Genomic DNA, 16,482 nt, shown 5'->3' with positions numbered 1-16,482 from the left:
TCCGCTGTGCCGTGCGTGTGATCATTGCTTGTACAGCCCTCTCGCAGTGTCCGGAGCAAGTATGGTGGGTCTGACACACCGGTGTCAATGTGTTCTTTTTTCCATTTCCAGGAGTGTATTTAATCAGCGTGATCATAGGGTCAAGCAGCATACTACCAATGCTGTAGTTGTACGTTGCGAGATTATTTTTCCTACTCATCCGCATTAAATTTCGTTTTCCTACATTTAAAGCTAGCTGCCATTCATCACACCAATTAGAAGTTTTGTCGAAGTCGTCTCGTACACTCCTACATTCACTCAACGAAAACACAATTCCGTACACACAACGTCATCAGCAAATGGGTCGTAGATTCCTGGTAATCGCATCCGTCGGATCATTTACACATTCAGATGGCAAGAGTGATCCATCCTGACTACCTGGAGCACTTATGACGATATCCTTGTGTCTGATGAACACTCATCGTCGAGGACAACCTATTGCGTTCTATTGCAAAAGAAGTCCTCCAACCACTAACATATCTGGTAACCTATTCCGTATGAATGGACCTTCGTTAGCATTCTGTATTGCGACACAGTGTCAAACATTTCCCGGAACTCTAGGATTATGGAATCTGCCTGTTGCCCTTCATCCATCATTCGCAGGATAATCTCTGAAGAAAGGGCAAGCTGAGCTTCGCATGGGCAGTGCTTCCTAAAACCGTGCTGATTTGCGGGCAGAAGCTTTTCCGTCTGAAGGAAATTTATTACATTCAAACTGAGAATATGTTCAAGAATTCTCACATCAAAGCGATGTTAATATCGGTCTGTAGTTTTGCGAGTCACTTGTGACTTTGTGCTGGTCCAGCTCTCCTTAACGGTCTTTACAACATGTTCCACTGGCCTTATCGTAAATTGTATCACGATATGGCAGGAGGCCGTTATGAGGAGAATGAATACGTTGGACTCTGTAGCTAGAAGATAAACTTCGGTCAGTGATTGTTGTTACTGGGAACATCGTTCCACGTGCTCAGAGAACAGGACGATAAACTGGGCGATCAAAGCAGAAATACTGAAGTCCTCATTTAAAAATGTATTCATACACAAGGATACTGCCGTACCAATGTTTGACAACCGCACATACTCACATTTGGAAGATGTCGATATTAGCAGCCCAAGTACTGAAAATTAATTAAGAGAATGGATAACATGGGTTGGTTGATTCGATGGAGGGGACCAAATACGGTCGCAGGTTCTAATCCTGCCTCGGGCACGGATGTGTGTGATGTCCTTAGGTTAGTTAGGTTTAAGTATTTCTCAGTTCTAGGGGACTGATGACCTCAGATGTTAAGTCCCATAGTGCTCAGAGCCATTTGAACCATTTGAGGGGACCAAACTGCGAGGTCATCGGTCTCATCCGATTAGGGAAGGATGGGGAAGAAATTCAGGTGTGCCCTTTCGAAAAACCATCCCGGCATTTGCTGGAAGCGATTTAGGGAAAGTACGGAAAACGTAAATCAGGATGGCCGGACAGGTTTGAACCGTCTCCTCCCGAATGCGAGTCCAGTGTGCAAACCAGTGAGCAAACCTCGCGCGGTAGTAACCAAAGTACCTGGCACTGACGGAACTCCAGTTAGACTTTACACAGAACAGTATGCCGAATGATCTCCTTTGTTAGCTCACATTTATCGAGAATCTCTTGGCAAGAAATAGTCCCGACTGAATGGAAAAGAGCGCAGGTCACTCCCATTTACAAAAATGGCGAAACATAGGAGGCACAGAATTACAGACCAACATCGCTGGTGCCCGACTGTTCCAGGATGCTAGAGCATATTCTAAGCTGAATCCCTACGTTGTTCCTGGAGGAAAACAAGCTTCTCTCAAAGGTCAGCACAGATCCACAAAAAAAAGAAAAAAAAGCGCTCGTGGAAAGCAAAGCTTGCTTTATTCACACATGGCACCATCCAAACGATGGTTGCACGTCAACAAAAAGATTTCGTTTCACTAGAACTGCGAAAGACGTTCGAAACTGTATCACGTCATAGGGTGCTAACTAAAACACAATAATACGGAGTATCTTCGCAGATATGTGATTGGCTCGACGACTATTTGACTAATAGAATCCATTGCGCTGCACTAGGCGGCGAATGTTCCACGAAAACGGAAGTAGCATCCGATGCGCCAAAGGATACGCAATAGGACCTCTAATCTTCTCAGCACACGTGAAAGATTTCTCAGATAGGCTCAACAGCACTGTAACATTGTTCGTTGACGATGCAGTAGTCTACAGGGAAATATCGACATTGAACGGTTGTAGAATTTCAGAAATAAATCGCACAAAAAATTACACTTTGTCTAATGAATGACAGCTCCCCTTTAATGTGTGTAAATATTAAGATAATGCCTTAGATTAAAAATCTGGTAGGACCTGATTACGAATTAGTGATGAACATCTTCTATATGTCAAATCGGTAAATATTTAGAGGCAATACCATGTAGCAAATGAAAGCGATCGTGTAAAATCAGTATTGGGAAAGGTGAGTGGAAGAATTATCGTATTTTACGGACTGTAAGACACACCATAAATTTTTAAGCATTTTTTTAAATGACACTTTTACTATTTTTATTTTTAGACTGCAAAGCCTGGCTAAAAAAATTCTTAGTTTATAAAACCGAACTCACCTTTAAATTCCTTGAAAATCGTCAACTGAACTTTCTTGCTCTTCTACTTCTTCTTCTTCCTCTTCGTCGTCATCGTTGTCCTCGTCATATATAAGATGGTCTTCACTATCATCGAGAGCGTTACTTACGCCGTACTTCTTGAAAGATACAACAATAATGTATTTGGACATTCTGGACCTATACACTGACACACTTGTTTGATTTTTGGTCGGTTTAAAGCTCCCTTCGGCGTGAATTCGTGTGGGGTTTCATCCATCATCCATTTGTTCCATTCCTCTCACATACGCACTTTAAATGGTTTGTTTATCGAGACAACAGGAGGTTGCAATTGTGATGTCAGTCCTCCCAGAATAACAATATATATATATATATATATATATATATATATATATATATATATATATATATATAGTGCAAATGGCTCTGAGCACTATGGGACTTAACATCTGAAGTCATCAGTCCCCTAGAACTTAGAACTACTTAAACCTAACTAACCTAAGAAGGACATCACACACATCCATGCCCGAGGCAGAATTCGAACCTGCGATCGTAGCGGTCGCGCGGTTCCAGACTGAAGCGCCTAGAACCGCTCGGCCACTTCGGCCGGCCTCGGAATAACAGCATGCTCCGTATTTTCCTCTCTCAATTTCTCTTCCACAGAATTTTTCAAATGACTACTAAAGTGATCTAGTACAAGAAGAGAACTCTTCTTCAGTACAGCACATTTTCCTTCTCTCCCACACACCGCTAAAGATAATTGTGGCCCTACAAAATTACTAACCCGTCTTTGAGCAGACGGAACGTCCATATAGGCTGATTCAGTTGCCCCTACCAGTGTGTTTCACGTAGCTCGCAACGCCTTCGAATACCTCATGCAAGAGTTTCATATTCTGTCGCTCACTAAGAGCAAACTGTTAGTCCTACAGAGTCATCAGAGGCAATAGTTTTTGAGCTATTCAACAAAAACGTACGAAAGTGACCATGAAACCCGTTTTTCTTGAATAACTAGAAAACTGTGGCCTCCAGTGGAAACGTATCCCAGTATAAAATTAAACTACTCTAAATTTACTACAAAAATGTCCAGTTCTTTTTTTCTGTAAGACTAATAGTTTGTGCTTAGCAAGCGAGAGATATGAAAATCTTGCACGTGGTATTTGAAGGCGTTGTGGACTGCATAAGACCCAGCGGTAGGGACAGATGAATCGCCATGTGTACTATGCTGTGTTTTCTGCGAGACATGTGAAGATGGTGACAGGCACTTCACATCACAGAATAAAAGAAACTGGAGTATCTGATGCCACTGTACAAAGATTATTGCAATAGCATAGCTGGAGAAGCTAGCAGGTAAGCTGATTTCATTACATGTAGCTGTAATCATGCTAAAATATTGTAAATAAACAAAACGTCTTGAGGCAAACTGAAATAATTAAAACATGTAGTTACTTGGCAATTAAATCATGTGACGTAACAATAGAGAAGTTTTGATTAATCCTAAGGAGTCCACATAGAATACCGTAAGTACTAAAGCCGGCCGGAGTGGCCGAGCGGTTCTAGGCGCTACAGTCTGGAACCGCGCGACCGCTACGGTCGCGGGTCCGAATCCTGCCTCGGGCATGGATGTGTGTGATGTCCTTAGGTTAGTTAGGTTTAAGTAGTTCTAAGTTCTAGGGGACTGATGACCTCAGATGTTAAGTCCCATAGTGCTCAGAGCCATTTGAGCCAAGTACCAAAGTGTGCAATGCCACAGAATACTTCTTTGACAAGATATTAAATGCTGTTAAAAAGAAGCTCATTGTTCCATCAAAAAGAACTAGAGTTATTTCCATATATCGTTGCATAAAAATGATTCAAGCATTAATCATAAAGCAAAATACACACGTCTTTATATGCTGTCATTTTCAAAATGCCTCTTCTCAATATCTTGAACTGTTAATGAAATACGGCAGGTGTTACGACCACATGGTCGGAGCTGGGCACACTCCCATAGACATGCCAACCAATATCTCGAGAATGGAGGTAAATATCATTCTGCTCTCAACTTTAAATGAAATTTCGATATGTTAACTACATTTCATATGCAACATGTATGACCTAAAATGAACGATATGCAAAGCGTACACAAAGTGTTTTTACCTCTGCAAATTCTTAATATTTAGTGCAGTGACTTACATAAACTGATGCAGCGCAGTTACCATGACGAATAGCGAAACTAAATTCAGTCATTTATTGAGAGAAGATATCAGGCTGTAAGATGCGAGAGAATCGATTTTTTTCCAAGAATAGTCTTTGTAAAATCGTCTAATAAATGTTTACAGTGGCCAGCACGTCTGCTCAAGTGCTTCACTAACAGTCCGTGTAACGCAGTTGCTATGCACAAGTAGGACAAAGTAACCGCATTGTATCACATCACGTTGCATCGCTCGAATATTCAGGCAGTGCCGCGGCATGCCATATGTGCATCATATCGCTCATGTAGGGCGAGATGATAGGGAAAATTAGAGTACCTGAATTCTAAGAAGATTGTGAGGACGTTACGCTCCCATCATCGTATATTTCGAGTGGGCATACGAGAATAAGATAAGCGCGATTAGGGCATGTGCAGAGGTATACAGTCATTTTTTCCTCACTCAGTATGTGAATGGAAAAGGAGAGAAACTCATAGTAGTGGTACCATGTACGCTCCACCATGCACCGTACAGTGACTTGCAGTGTACTTTCGGTGGGAGGGGGGGGGGGGGAGCAGTACTGTTCACAGAGCACCTTCTCGTCTGACGGAGCCTTATCTGACAATCTCTCCGTCGTTTCGCTTTTTATTGTTTCATGAGCGTTAGGCAGCTGCTTGGCTGTGTAAATTCTTACACAATGCTATCTGTGCTTTGTAGGTTGCTAATTACTGTCTCAAGGACACCATTGCTATGCGTCATCAGACTCCGTAACACCTTCTTTCTCGAGATTATCCATAGAGAACAAAGACAGGTCTATGACTGTATTATCGTAAAGCTGGTCGTGTTGCTGACACGTTTATCACGCATTCATGTCTTTACGGCCTCCGACGTGGCACACCCCTCCCGACATGCCATAACTGACCACTGGTTTCCGAGTTCCAGGTTGTTTAGGAAACCAAAAATCACGTCCCGTGGCTATCAGCCTCTCTCGCTTTTTAAGAAAAGCTGAGAAGGAGCTTAAAAAACGCGTAAAAGCTCCCGTTTCAACTCTGGCTGCCGGAAGAGTCCTGATCACTCACACTGTCGCTGAAGGTTGGGAATTAAGCAGCAACTGATCAACACGGCATTGTCCCATAAGATGATCATCGGCAGATAGTTGACTTTTCTAATTCTTTTTGTTGCCATTTCACTATCACCGTACAAAGTACGATTCTTAAAATTGGTTCTACTAGTTGAGACAAAGGTGGGCAGGAAATCAGCCACCGTTTATTCAAAAGAACCATCAAATATTCAACTGGAGAGATTCGAGGAAACCACGGAAAATATAAAGCGCGATGGCCACACGGGGATTTGAACCTGGTTCTTTCCGAACGCATTTCTAGTGACTCAGTCTCTGTGCCACCATTTATTTATAAGTCAATGATCATAACATACGTTCTGTACGTTACGATAATGCCGAAATCAAGTAACACCTTGTAATATTTCCCAGAAAACTGAAACTGCGGGCAACTTCTTTGATAACACAGCACCAGAAGGAATAAATAGTAATGCGGACCTTGATGTTTCTGTAATCCATCCGGTGTTCCTATTCAGACAGTGTTCACTTATAGCCGATTTTTCCAGCTTCTCTAACTGTGTATGGCGCGGGTGTTCATTACATGGTTCCATAATAAGATCATCAGACAAAAATTGAGTCACCTCTATGATCAATCACGAATGAATCGTTAAGCCTTTACAGATGGTGCAGCGATCGAGTCACGTTCTCAACTGCGTGCACACTGCTTCGAAGTAAGCATGAGGCAACAACGAGCGATAAGACATGGATCTTTCAAGAGGACATTATACGTAAACACGGGTACATGTAATGACGTGGCACGTGAGTAGTGGCAAAAAGGGCAATCGTGTTTGGCTGCGCCGGAGGCGATTCGGTATGTGATGTCGCTGGATTTGTTGGTGTTTCGCGGCGGACTGTTCAGCGAGTCTACAAGCAGTCGTGTAACACACTTGGCCACAAAACACGACTTCAGAATGGTGGTCGGTGAAAGATCCCGACTGAGAGGAACCGGAGACGCCTCTCACGGCCTGTGAATCAAAATCGCTTCCAAACCCGGCAGGACTTGCTGCAGGCTTTGAATGAGAATCTATACCAACCTCTTAGCAAGAGAACATTGCGACGAGAATTACATGCAATGAGCATGTGGAATCAATCATCTTCCAAGAGGTCACTGCTCAAGCGGGCACATTAAGACGTCAACAGCAAAGTTCAGTGGGTGGAGCGCCCCAAGATGTGACTGGTTTTCTGAACACTACCCCATCCTATTACATCTCGACTGGGCTACAAAATCAGCTGACTTGGCCACATAAAAAATCTGTGGGACGATTTGGAACAGCGGGTAAAATGCCGTCATCAGCGTTTCCGCTGTCTGGTGGAATTGCGTGATAAAATCCTCAGTGAGTGGCTTATCCTGGATGTACTGTACCTTCACAACCTTGTAGACTCACTTCCTAACACAATCCAGGCGGTTATCAAGCCCAGGGGCGGAATTACACGGTATTAAATGATCCTATTACATCTCGACTGAGCTACAAAATCAGCTGACTTGGCCACATACAAAATCTGTGGGACGATTTGGAACAGCGGGTAAAATGCCGTCATCAGCATCTCCGCTGTCTGATGGAATTGCGTGAGCAAATCCTCAGCGAGTGGCTTATCCTGGATGCAACGTACCTGCACAGCCTTGTAGACTCACTTCCTAACACAATCCAGGCGGTTATCAAGCCCAGGGGCGGAATTACACGGTATTAAATGATCCTATTACATCTCGACTGAGCTACAAAATCAGCTGACTCGGCCACATACAAAATCTGTGGGACGATTTGGAACAGCGGGTAAAATGCCGTCATCAGCATCTCCGCTGTCTGATGGAATTGCGTGAGCAAATCCTCAGCGAGTGGCTTATCCTGGATGCAACGTACCTGCACAGCCTTGTAGACTCACTTCCTAACACAATCCAGGCGGTTATCAAGCCCAGGGGCGGAATTACACGGTATTAAATGATCCTATTACATCTCGACTGAGCTACAAAATCAGCTGACTTGGCCACATACAAAATCTGTGGGACGATTTGGAACAGCGGGTAAAATGCCGTCATCAGCATCTCCGCTGTCTGATGGAATTGCGTGAGCAAATCCTCAGCGAGTGGCTTATCCTGGATGCAACGTACCTGCACAGCCTTGTAGACTCACTTCCTAACACAATCCAGGCGGTTATCAAGTCCATGGGTGGAATTACACGGCACTGAATGATGATTGTTCTGAGCTAGTACACTAGCTCTGAAAAACATAGGTTTTTCCACAAGGGCATTGAATCTCACAAACGCATTATATGTCGTTGACTGAAGTCGAGGTGGCATGTACTCTTGTTAAAGGAAAAAAAGTACATTTAATCTTGAGCGTTACTTAGGGTCCTGTCTATCTAACTCGAAACATAGTTAACGTAGAGTGGACATTGGGCAAGAGTTCACTGGTGACTGAGTTGTTCTTGGAAATATTCAGAATTTTGCATGTCGTGTGGGAATTCTGTAAACCAAAGGTCTTGTCCACGCCAGAAGAAGAATCTCAAAACCCCAGAAACAAATGCCGGCCTTTGTGGCCGAGCGGTTCTAGGCGCTTCAGTATGGAGCCGCGCCACCGCTATGGTCGCTGGTTCGGATCCTGCCTCGGGCATGGATGTGTGTGATGTCCTTAGGTTAGTTAGGTTTAAATAGTTCTAAGTTCTAGGGAACTGATGGCCTCAGATGTTAAGTCCCATAGTGCTCAGAGCCATTTGAACCAACCAGAAACAATCATTAAATAGATACCAACGTAAAATCCTTGACCATATACATAGCGCTGTGATTTGAAAGTGACGGAATCAAAGGAAGCACACACAGAGATGTTTTGTTCTTTGCAGCAATGTTTAATCCAAACGTGTATTCACTGTGACATATAGACGCCATCTAGGTAACACAGACCTGAATCCCATAATGTCTGCTATATACAACGGTTGCCGATATGCCGGTTTGTTTGACTTCCTTCTCATTATCTAAATTTCACTTGTTAAGATTTAAATCAGGACTGTAGGGTTTACATACGAAACTGACCTTTGCGTTGACGTTACAACTTTCAAACGCATGCTGGGGTTTTAACCTAACTTCTCTTAACAATACGTCAGCGCCTAAACATTCGTTATTTCTTTACTTGGTTGCAGAACGTACAAATCTAATTCTTAGGTCTTTGCAATATTCCGTTGCAGTGGCTTCAAGTCTTTTTTTATCCTTCACATCAGCAACTTTTTGATTAGAATGACTGAAAATTCATGGTGTGTTAAAACCGTATGCGTACATCCCTCGCACAAAAAACTGTTCCCATTGATTGGACGAAAGCACATACCACACCAGTCTATAAGCAGGTTTGCGGTAGTGATGAGCAAATGTTCCGTCCTGTTCTCAACTATCGTCCGATCACGCTGACATGTTGTACAATCCCTGAGCGTATCCTGAGTTCATGCATAATGAGGTATATCGAATACAATAACCCTCTCCTTGTTAACTAGTATGGATTCCGAATGCATCGATCATACGAAACCCAACTTCTACTTTTCTCACATGACATTATGAAAGCCATGGATTAAGACGATCAAATGGATGCAATATTTCTTGAATTTCGTGAGGATTTTCAGTGTCCCACAATCTCACATTTTGGTGATTTACCTGTCCAGATAAATAAAAGGTTCCTTCGTCGTTGAATATCAGCTTGGAGGCGAAATGTTCATTCTCAAGTGCTTCTTCCTACATTGTCATGCTCGCCACAGTCATCCGGTTTTAACAATTGCGCGAGCTGCGGACGGTGTCGGTTTTTTTTTCCAAGATAAGCGGCTTGCGCAGAATCTTTTTTCTATGTAAGAAACTTTATCTTTCTCTCTCCATGGTTGCGTATAGCACATTTGTTCGAGTGGTACTTTACTGTTTACAGAGACAATCACTTTCCCTAAATTACCGGTACCAACGCACAGCGCTCTCTTTAAACGGCGGTTGTTTTACACAATTCCTTCTGAATAAACACTATACTGTTTTAACACAGAAACATCTCGCACACTTCAACACCCAAAAACTCTTTTGGTGCTTTGTCCTCATTTTGTCATGGCTCTGCACTCGTAACGCAAGCTGATGGGCACAATGAAAACTAGGTGAATTTACGGTTCAATTCATGCATCAGCCACATTTGTACACGTAATACGTCGAAAAAAAATAGAACTTTGAATACTTTGGAAACAGTATAACTCTGAAAACGAACGAATCACTTATAATAGCCCTATAGAATGATTGCATAGGCACGATCATAGGTAAGGAAAGATGGCAGATCGCGGTTCATTGGTAGGATACTAGGAAGATGCTCACATTTGTGGGACCCATATCGAATGGAGCTAAACTGAAATAATAAACTTATTCAAAGATTCTTATTGGTAGAATACTAGGAAAATGCTCACGTTTGTGTGACCCATATCGATTGGAGCTAAACTGAGATACTGCACTTATTCAAAGAAGGGTGTAGCAATGGTCATAAGTTTATTTTACTCACAGGAGAGCGTTACGGAAATATTGAAAAATGTAAAATTGGCAGACGCTATGAAGATTCCTAAGTATCTCGCGAAATCCTACTTACAGAGTTTCAAGAAACAGTACTAAGTGAAGAATCCAGAGATATTTGTCATCCGCCAAAGTGTCGCTCCTACAGTGACCTTTAAGACAAGATTATTTTGTTTACAACAATCACGGCAGCATTCGAGCAGTCATTCTCCCCGCTCTCCACACGCAAATAGAACACTCCAATGTGCACCATGTTAAGTACCTTCTGCCATGCACTTCACAGTCGTTTACAGAATATGTAAGCAGGTATAGACTGAGACTAGAAACTGCAAAATTTCCTAACTTGCAAGGTTTACGGATTCAAGTCCCGGTCTGTTACACCGGTTTTGAACTGCCTTTAAGTTTCAAAAAAGCACGCACTCCGCTGAAAAGTGAAAAGTCCACATCAACATTAACTATGCTTTTTTACCAGATATTGCATCATTTATTAATATTATCCGAAATGAAGTATTATTTTTTCCATATCGTTTACAATGAAAGCTAAACAAATTAAATTAAGTACGACTGCCGTTTTAATGCAACGCATCACTGTCTGTCTATTCTTAGTACTGCGCTCCAGGACGCAGAGTGAACTAATCTCTCTAGTGCGGTGCTGTTGTCGTCGCACACTCGTAAGCGGCGGCTTTCGCTGACTTTCACAGCGCCGTCCGGTAGGCGCGCCGGCCGAGTGTGAGCTCTGCGCCGCGATGTTCCTTGAGTTGAGTCGGAAGCAAGTGGTAGTAGTATCTCTGGCTAAGGCCAGTGACTGCCTTCTCGCACATGGCAAGAAAGCCGCCGCTCAGTTTGGTTCGCGACCAGCGTCTGCTGTGGTGCGTTGCAGTGCCGTCTGCGCGTGCGTGTGCGATGTAAACAAAGACTGCGCAAGTTTTTCGCGAGTGTTTTTTGCTACCGTTTCTAAAGTCGTTCTATTGTATTCGTGTCTGAGTTAGTTTACTTTATTATATCCGGTTAATTGATTAATTTGCAGACTGAAGAGAATTTACAGAAGATACTGAACCGGCGTGGAATGTTTTAAACTAGGTTAGTATAAAGTGAGGCTGTGTATTTTGTGCTGAAGTATATCTGATTGTTGTAGAGTTACTTACTGATGCCGAGTACGACGGTTTTCTGTCTGAAAAGGGCATGCCTGACGCCAAATCAAAACAGTTTTGCCGAATGTGAGTTAGGGGATTCGTAGTCTGAACATATTTTGACTTGAAAATAAACATGGTTCTTATGGAGTATAACAGAAACATAGTACTGCAAGTTGTAGAAAGTTTCGTGGCTCATTTACGTCCTGATAACATAAACTTCCCCATTTTAAACAGTGCTGATGTACAGTCCTTTGTGTGTTTTGGTAAAAGAAAATGGGAGGACTATTATGAGACGACTGAAGAAAAAAGTTCGTTTGCCTTAGTAGGTGGGGTAGTGTTAAGAGTGATTGTCTGTGAATTAAGTTAGAATACGACCAATGCTGCTGCTTCTGACGTACAGTGCACAAAGCATCAAACTCGTGTTGAGTGCCAAAAGTAGTCTGTTGACTCACAGGGAATAGAACTGCATACTTCCACATTTACAGCGTGACATTACGTATACACTGCAAGTTATTGTAATGTTCATGGTAAAGGCTAACTGAAAGTACCCCTTAAAAAGTTCATTACTTTTTATTGTGGCCCTCCGTAGCACCTACATTTATGAAGTCCGTGGTAGAATATTGGTTTTATTGTACCAAGTATTTGGGTTTATTTCTATTCCCGGTGGCTGACTGTATGCATATAATCTGTGTAAACTGTTACTCGTGTTTTTTCACGGTCTCCGCATGATCGATTTGTAGAGGATTGAATAATATTCGTAGATTGCTGCAAATTGGATCATGGAATTTTGCATGTTGGTTTCGTGAGGCAACAAAAAACACTCTTACTGCTTGTCAGTTTAGATTACACAGCACTTTGACACTCCCGCTGCTCCAAATAGTCGACTACTTTTGGCGCTGGCGTCCTCCATACCCACTCGATGTCTCGTGTTTATCCGAACTAATCTCACTCCACAGTTTTAGTTATCTTGAATTGCTTCATTGTTTGTCAACACTATGATACTTTGACCAGAAAAGTAATGTGACACGTTACAGCGATGTTGCATCTGGTGGAAAGCGAATTACTGATACAACTGTCATCAGTTCGAAAGTTCGTGTAAAACTATGCACTGTTCTACCGCGAATGATATGGCATCGCAGTACTAAGGCTTACGAAAGCAATACAGTCCTCGACATAGATTTCTACTACACACAATACAGCCAGTGGTGAAAGTCACTTTAATTCACAGAAAAATAATTGTATCCCCAAGTGAATTATGAGTTTATGTAGACATGATTTATCTAGCCATTTTATGAATTGAAGTTTTTAGAAAGAACTTAGACGCCAGTGCACCGAAAGATCACATTTTCGAAGTACGTAAGTTGTCATCCAAAAATTACCAAATATGACTCTCTAGCAGAAGACACACAAGAGACCGATATCGAACTGTAGATCCTAATAAGACAGCTGGAAAATTTCTGCGTTGTTCGGTACGACGGACGGGGAGTGGGCGTCAAAGTGTAAGATTTGGTTTTGCCTTGTGAGCAGCGTCCTCGACCTGTGACCTGCGGTATCTTTGTGGATAAGACGCGTATCCAAGGTTTTGTGTGCCCCCTCAGCTGTGTGGGCAGGCAGCGCGACAGCAACAGGTAGCGGAGCAGCCGCCGCGGCTGCTGTGTGTGACCCAGTTCCCCCCAGTTGTCTCCGGGAAGCTGTCGCTGCTTCGCTCCTTCCGCCAGCGGTGCGTTATTTCCTGCGGCTGAGCCACTACCATCCGTCCTGTCCCTCCGTGGTTAGATAATGTCTGTTACACATTACTATCGCAGGAAGCGAGACTTTCTACTTTGCACGAGTCTCGCGTGTTTGTCATCGAAGCTTGAAATATTACGTAATATTTCACAGCAACACTGCTACTGCTTAATTGTTTTACCACGGTGCGTTATAAAACTTGAGTCATCACGGAATGTGGCTATATTGTATTACTTTGCTAGCGCTTAAACGGGATGTTATGGCTCCGTATCTGTCAGTGTTAATTGCGGCTATTTAAAGTCCACAGATAGAACAACTCGCGAGGAGAAACATGTTGCTTAAAAGTGTCTAACATATTGCCTTTCAAAGATGTGGTCTTAATACATCTATAGATACTACACAAGCCACCGTACAGTGCATGGCGGACGACATATCGTAAAAATATAAGCTTTCTTTTAAGTCTCTTATTGAGCGAAGGACAAAGCATCTACGCCTCTGTAAGAGATCTCTAAGAGGCACGCATGTGGCAGAACACAGGTCGCACTGCCTTTTTCTAATACTGGTTCTCTAAACTTAGCCAACAGGGTTTCACAAAAACGTTGTGTCCTTTCCAAGAATTCCAGTTGAAATTCTCCTAGCATTTATGTTACTTCAGTATTATGTACACCGACTTTGTGTGATCGTATCAGCGCGTCTCTGCGTTACTTCGCGTCGTCTTGATAAGAGCTCTAGAGTCTGAAACAATACCCTAACATTAAACGCTCTAGAGTCTTGTATGGCACTTCATATATTTACATAATCGTTCCAACAAATCTTTCATTCGCCTCCCACAATACAGATTTTTCATGACTGCCCCACTTTACATCGCTTCCTAGTGTACCCCTAAATACTTCGGCACTTCAATGTTCTCACTATCTTCGTCACAAAACCTGTAAACAGCTAATAACCTGTCCTTTTTTATATAGTTGACGTCTCAAATTTATCTACATTTAAAGAGAGCTGCCATTCATTAAGAGAATAAGAATTCTGTCAGTCCATCTGCAGTCCAACGGCGATACTTCCCTGCACGGAACTGCGTCACCGACATACAGTCACGTAGTGCTGCTAAGCCTTTCTGATAAATTTTTAATATATATGGAAAACATTAGGGGATCTATTAACTTCCCTTGGGGCAAACCTGATCTTGCTTCCGTTTCTGTATAACATTTGTCGTCCACTATAACGTACTATGTTCTATTAGACATTTCTCGAGCCAATCACATACTTGTGCGAAGATCGTCAGTAATATCGTATCTTAGTTGCCGACGATGCAGTACTAAGTCGAACTCCTCTTGGATACCAAGGAAAACTTGAATGTACGTTTACACCTGCCGCGATGGTTTGCAAGATGCCGTGTATGAATGAAGAAAGCTGTTTCCCACAAGAATGTTTATTTATGAATCTCTGCTGATTCTATGCCCCAGGAACACCGTAACGTTAGAGTTTAGAATGTGGTCTACAATCCCGCAACGCACAGATGCAAAATAATACGTACTAGGAAATGGTTACTATAAAAAAATAAACAATGATGCATTAATATTTTCGACTCTTAGTCTCGGCACACTGTACACATTTGTTTCGCGTGTGTCCAAAAAGTCCATGATCACTGAGAGGACACGGGAGGTGTGTATGTATAATGGTGTGGGAGCTTATGAACTTGAAAGGCTAATTTTGTGAGTTGTTCTTAGTGGTGCGCCTGTGACAACAATCGATCTTCTAGGGATGTACGTAGCTACAATATTTGTCATGATAATGAATAAAAGTACTTAGAAAAAAGTTTGTAGTAAACAGAACTGGAAGAGAGAAAGATTATGGAAACGAGAGTAACGGAGGTGAGCCTCAGATTGGTCCGCATTAGCAGTGTCACTGAATAAATTTCTGCGGGATCTGCTTAAACGAAACGCTGCGTGCATATTTTTTTCTGCCGAAACTCAGTTAAACTAGGTAGATATAACGGCGAAGCTTCAGTGGAGTAAGCAGTAGAAAATCTAGACTGCCGACATACAATAGGATCACTACAGTAGGACTTGGTTATATGTGAATAGCAGGGAACCTTTATTATCCAGAATGTTTCCAGGGAAGCACGAAACATAGTGGAAAACTGTCTACACCTGACTATTTTGTGATTCACACTAAAGTTTTTAGCAGAGGGTGCATGGGACCACTTTCAGTTCCACTCTCAAAAGTGTGGTAAAATGATCATCAAATTTTTTCGTGACAGCTATTATATCGAAAAACGTTTTTGTTTTAATGATTGCAGTCAGTTCCCGCACCATATCCTGACAGTTTCTTCCTGTATCGTAATAGTGCAAAAAGAGCTGCCCTCTCAACTCATTCGATGCCCTTCGTCAGTCCCATCTGGTAGGGATTCCGTATAACGTAGCATTATTTCAGAAAAGGAATGGAAAAAGAGTTGTAGGTATCACCCTAGTAGATTTGTTGCACCATCTGCCAATAAAATCAAAGTCTTTGATTCGCCTTCCCCACAGCATTCTATGTGACAGGTACAATTAAAGTTGTTCGTAATTGTAATGTATAGGTATTTAGTTGAATCGACAAGCTTTAAATGTATTTCCCTTGTTGTGTAGTCGAAATGTAACGGTTGTTTTAGTACTTGCGGAGGACATCAGATTTTTTACTGTTCATGGTCAGTTCCCACTTACTCCACGATCTAGATATATTGACTAAATCATTTTGTAATTATTTTGTCTCCTGATAACCTGTTGGAGAGTAAATGTCAGCAGCATCTGGAAACAATCTTAGGGCGTCTCAGAATGTATACTAAACTTTTTTGTTCATATTGAAAACGGAATTCCAGATGTCCCTTCGTTTTCACTAGATAACTTACCGTCAATTAGTAAGAACTGTGACGATTTTAGCGGGAAATCATGAGTAGTCGCACAGTTGAGTCGTTCTCAAAAGCTTTCGTTGGGTGTACCACAAAAACCAATTTGATAGCCTTTGTCGATAGCACTTGTTGCTTTGTGTGAATAGAGCATGTTGTTTCACAAGAACATTATTTTCTGAATCTGATCTTCTTATGTGTTAGTGGATCGTGTCTTCAAGATATTTTAAGATGCTGAAATACGGTATATTTTGCTGAAATCGGCTGGTTACAGCGCATATAATGTT

At 42.2% G+C, this 16,482-nt stretch overlaps 1 protein-coding gene across 10 annotated transcripts in view; it reads left to right on the top strand.

Annotated features, from left to right (window-relative positions):
- Positions 1-11,301: 11,301 nt before the first annotated feature.
- Positions 11,302-16,482, top strand: part of LOC126162000 (nuclear receptor coactivator 7) — a 790,565-nt gene continuing 785,384 nt past the window's right edge. For 6 of the 10 annotated variants that reach the window (XM_049918219.1, XM_049918213.1, XM_049918208.1 and 3 more), the window contains exon 1: positions 11,303-11,530. The gene's annotated coding sequence lies outside the window, so the exon portion shown is untranslated. Of the gene's footprint in view, positions 11,531-16,482 lie in introns of all 10 variants that reach the window. The other 4 variants (XM_049918207.1, XM_049918209.1, XM_049918215.1 and 1 more) reach the window with 2 other exon arrangements.

The sequence above is a fragment of the Schistocerca cancellata genome, chromosome 2 (genome assembly GCF_023864275.1).
Source record: "Schistocerca cancellata isolate TAMUIC-IGC-003103 chromosome 2, iqSchCanc2.1, whole genome shotgun sequence".
NCBI lineage: Eukaryota > Metazoa > Arthropoda > Insecta > Orthoptera > Acrididae > Schistocerca > Schistocerca cancellata.
This window is presented reverse-complemented; position numbering and strand designations above follow the sequence as displayed.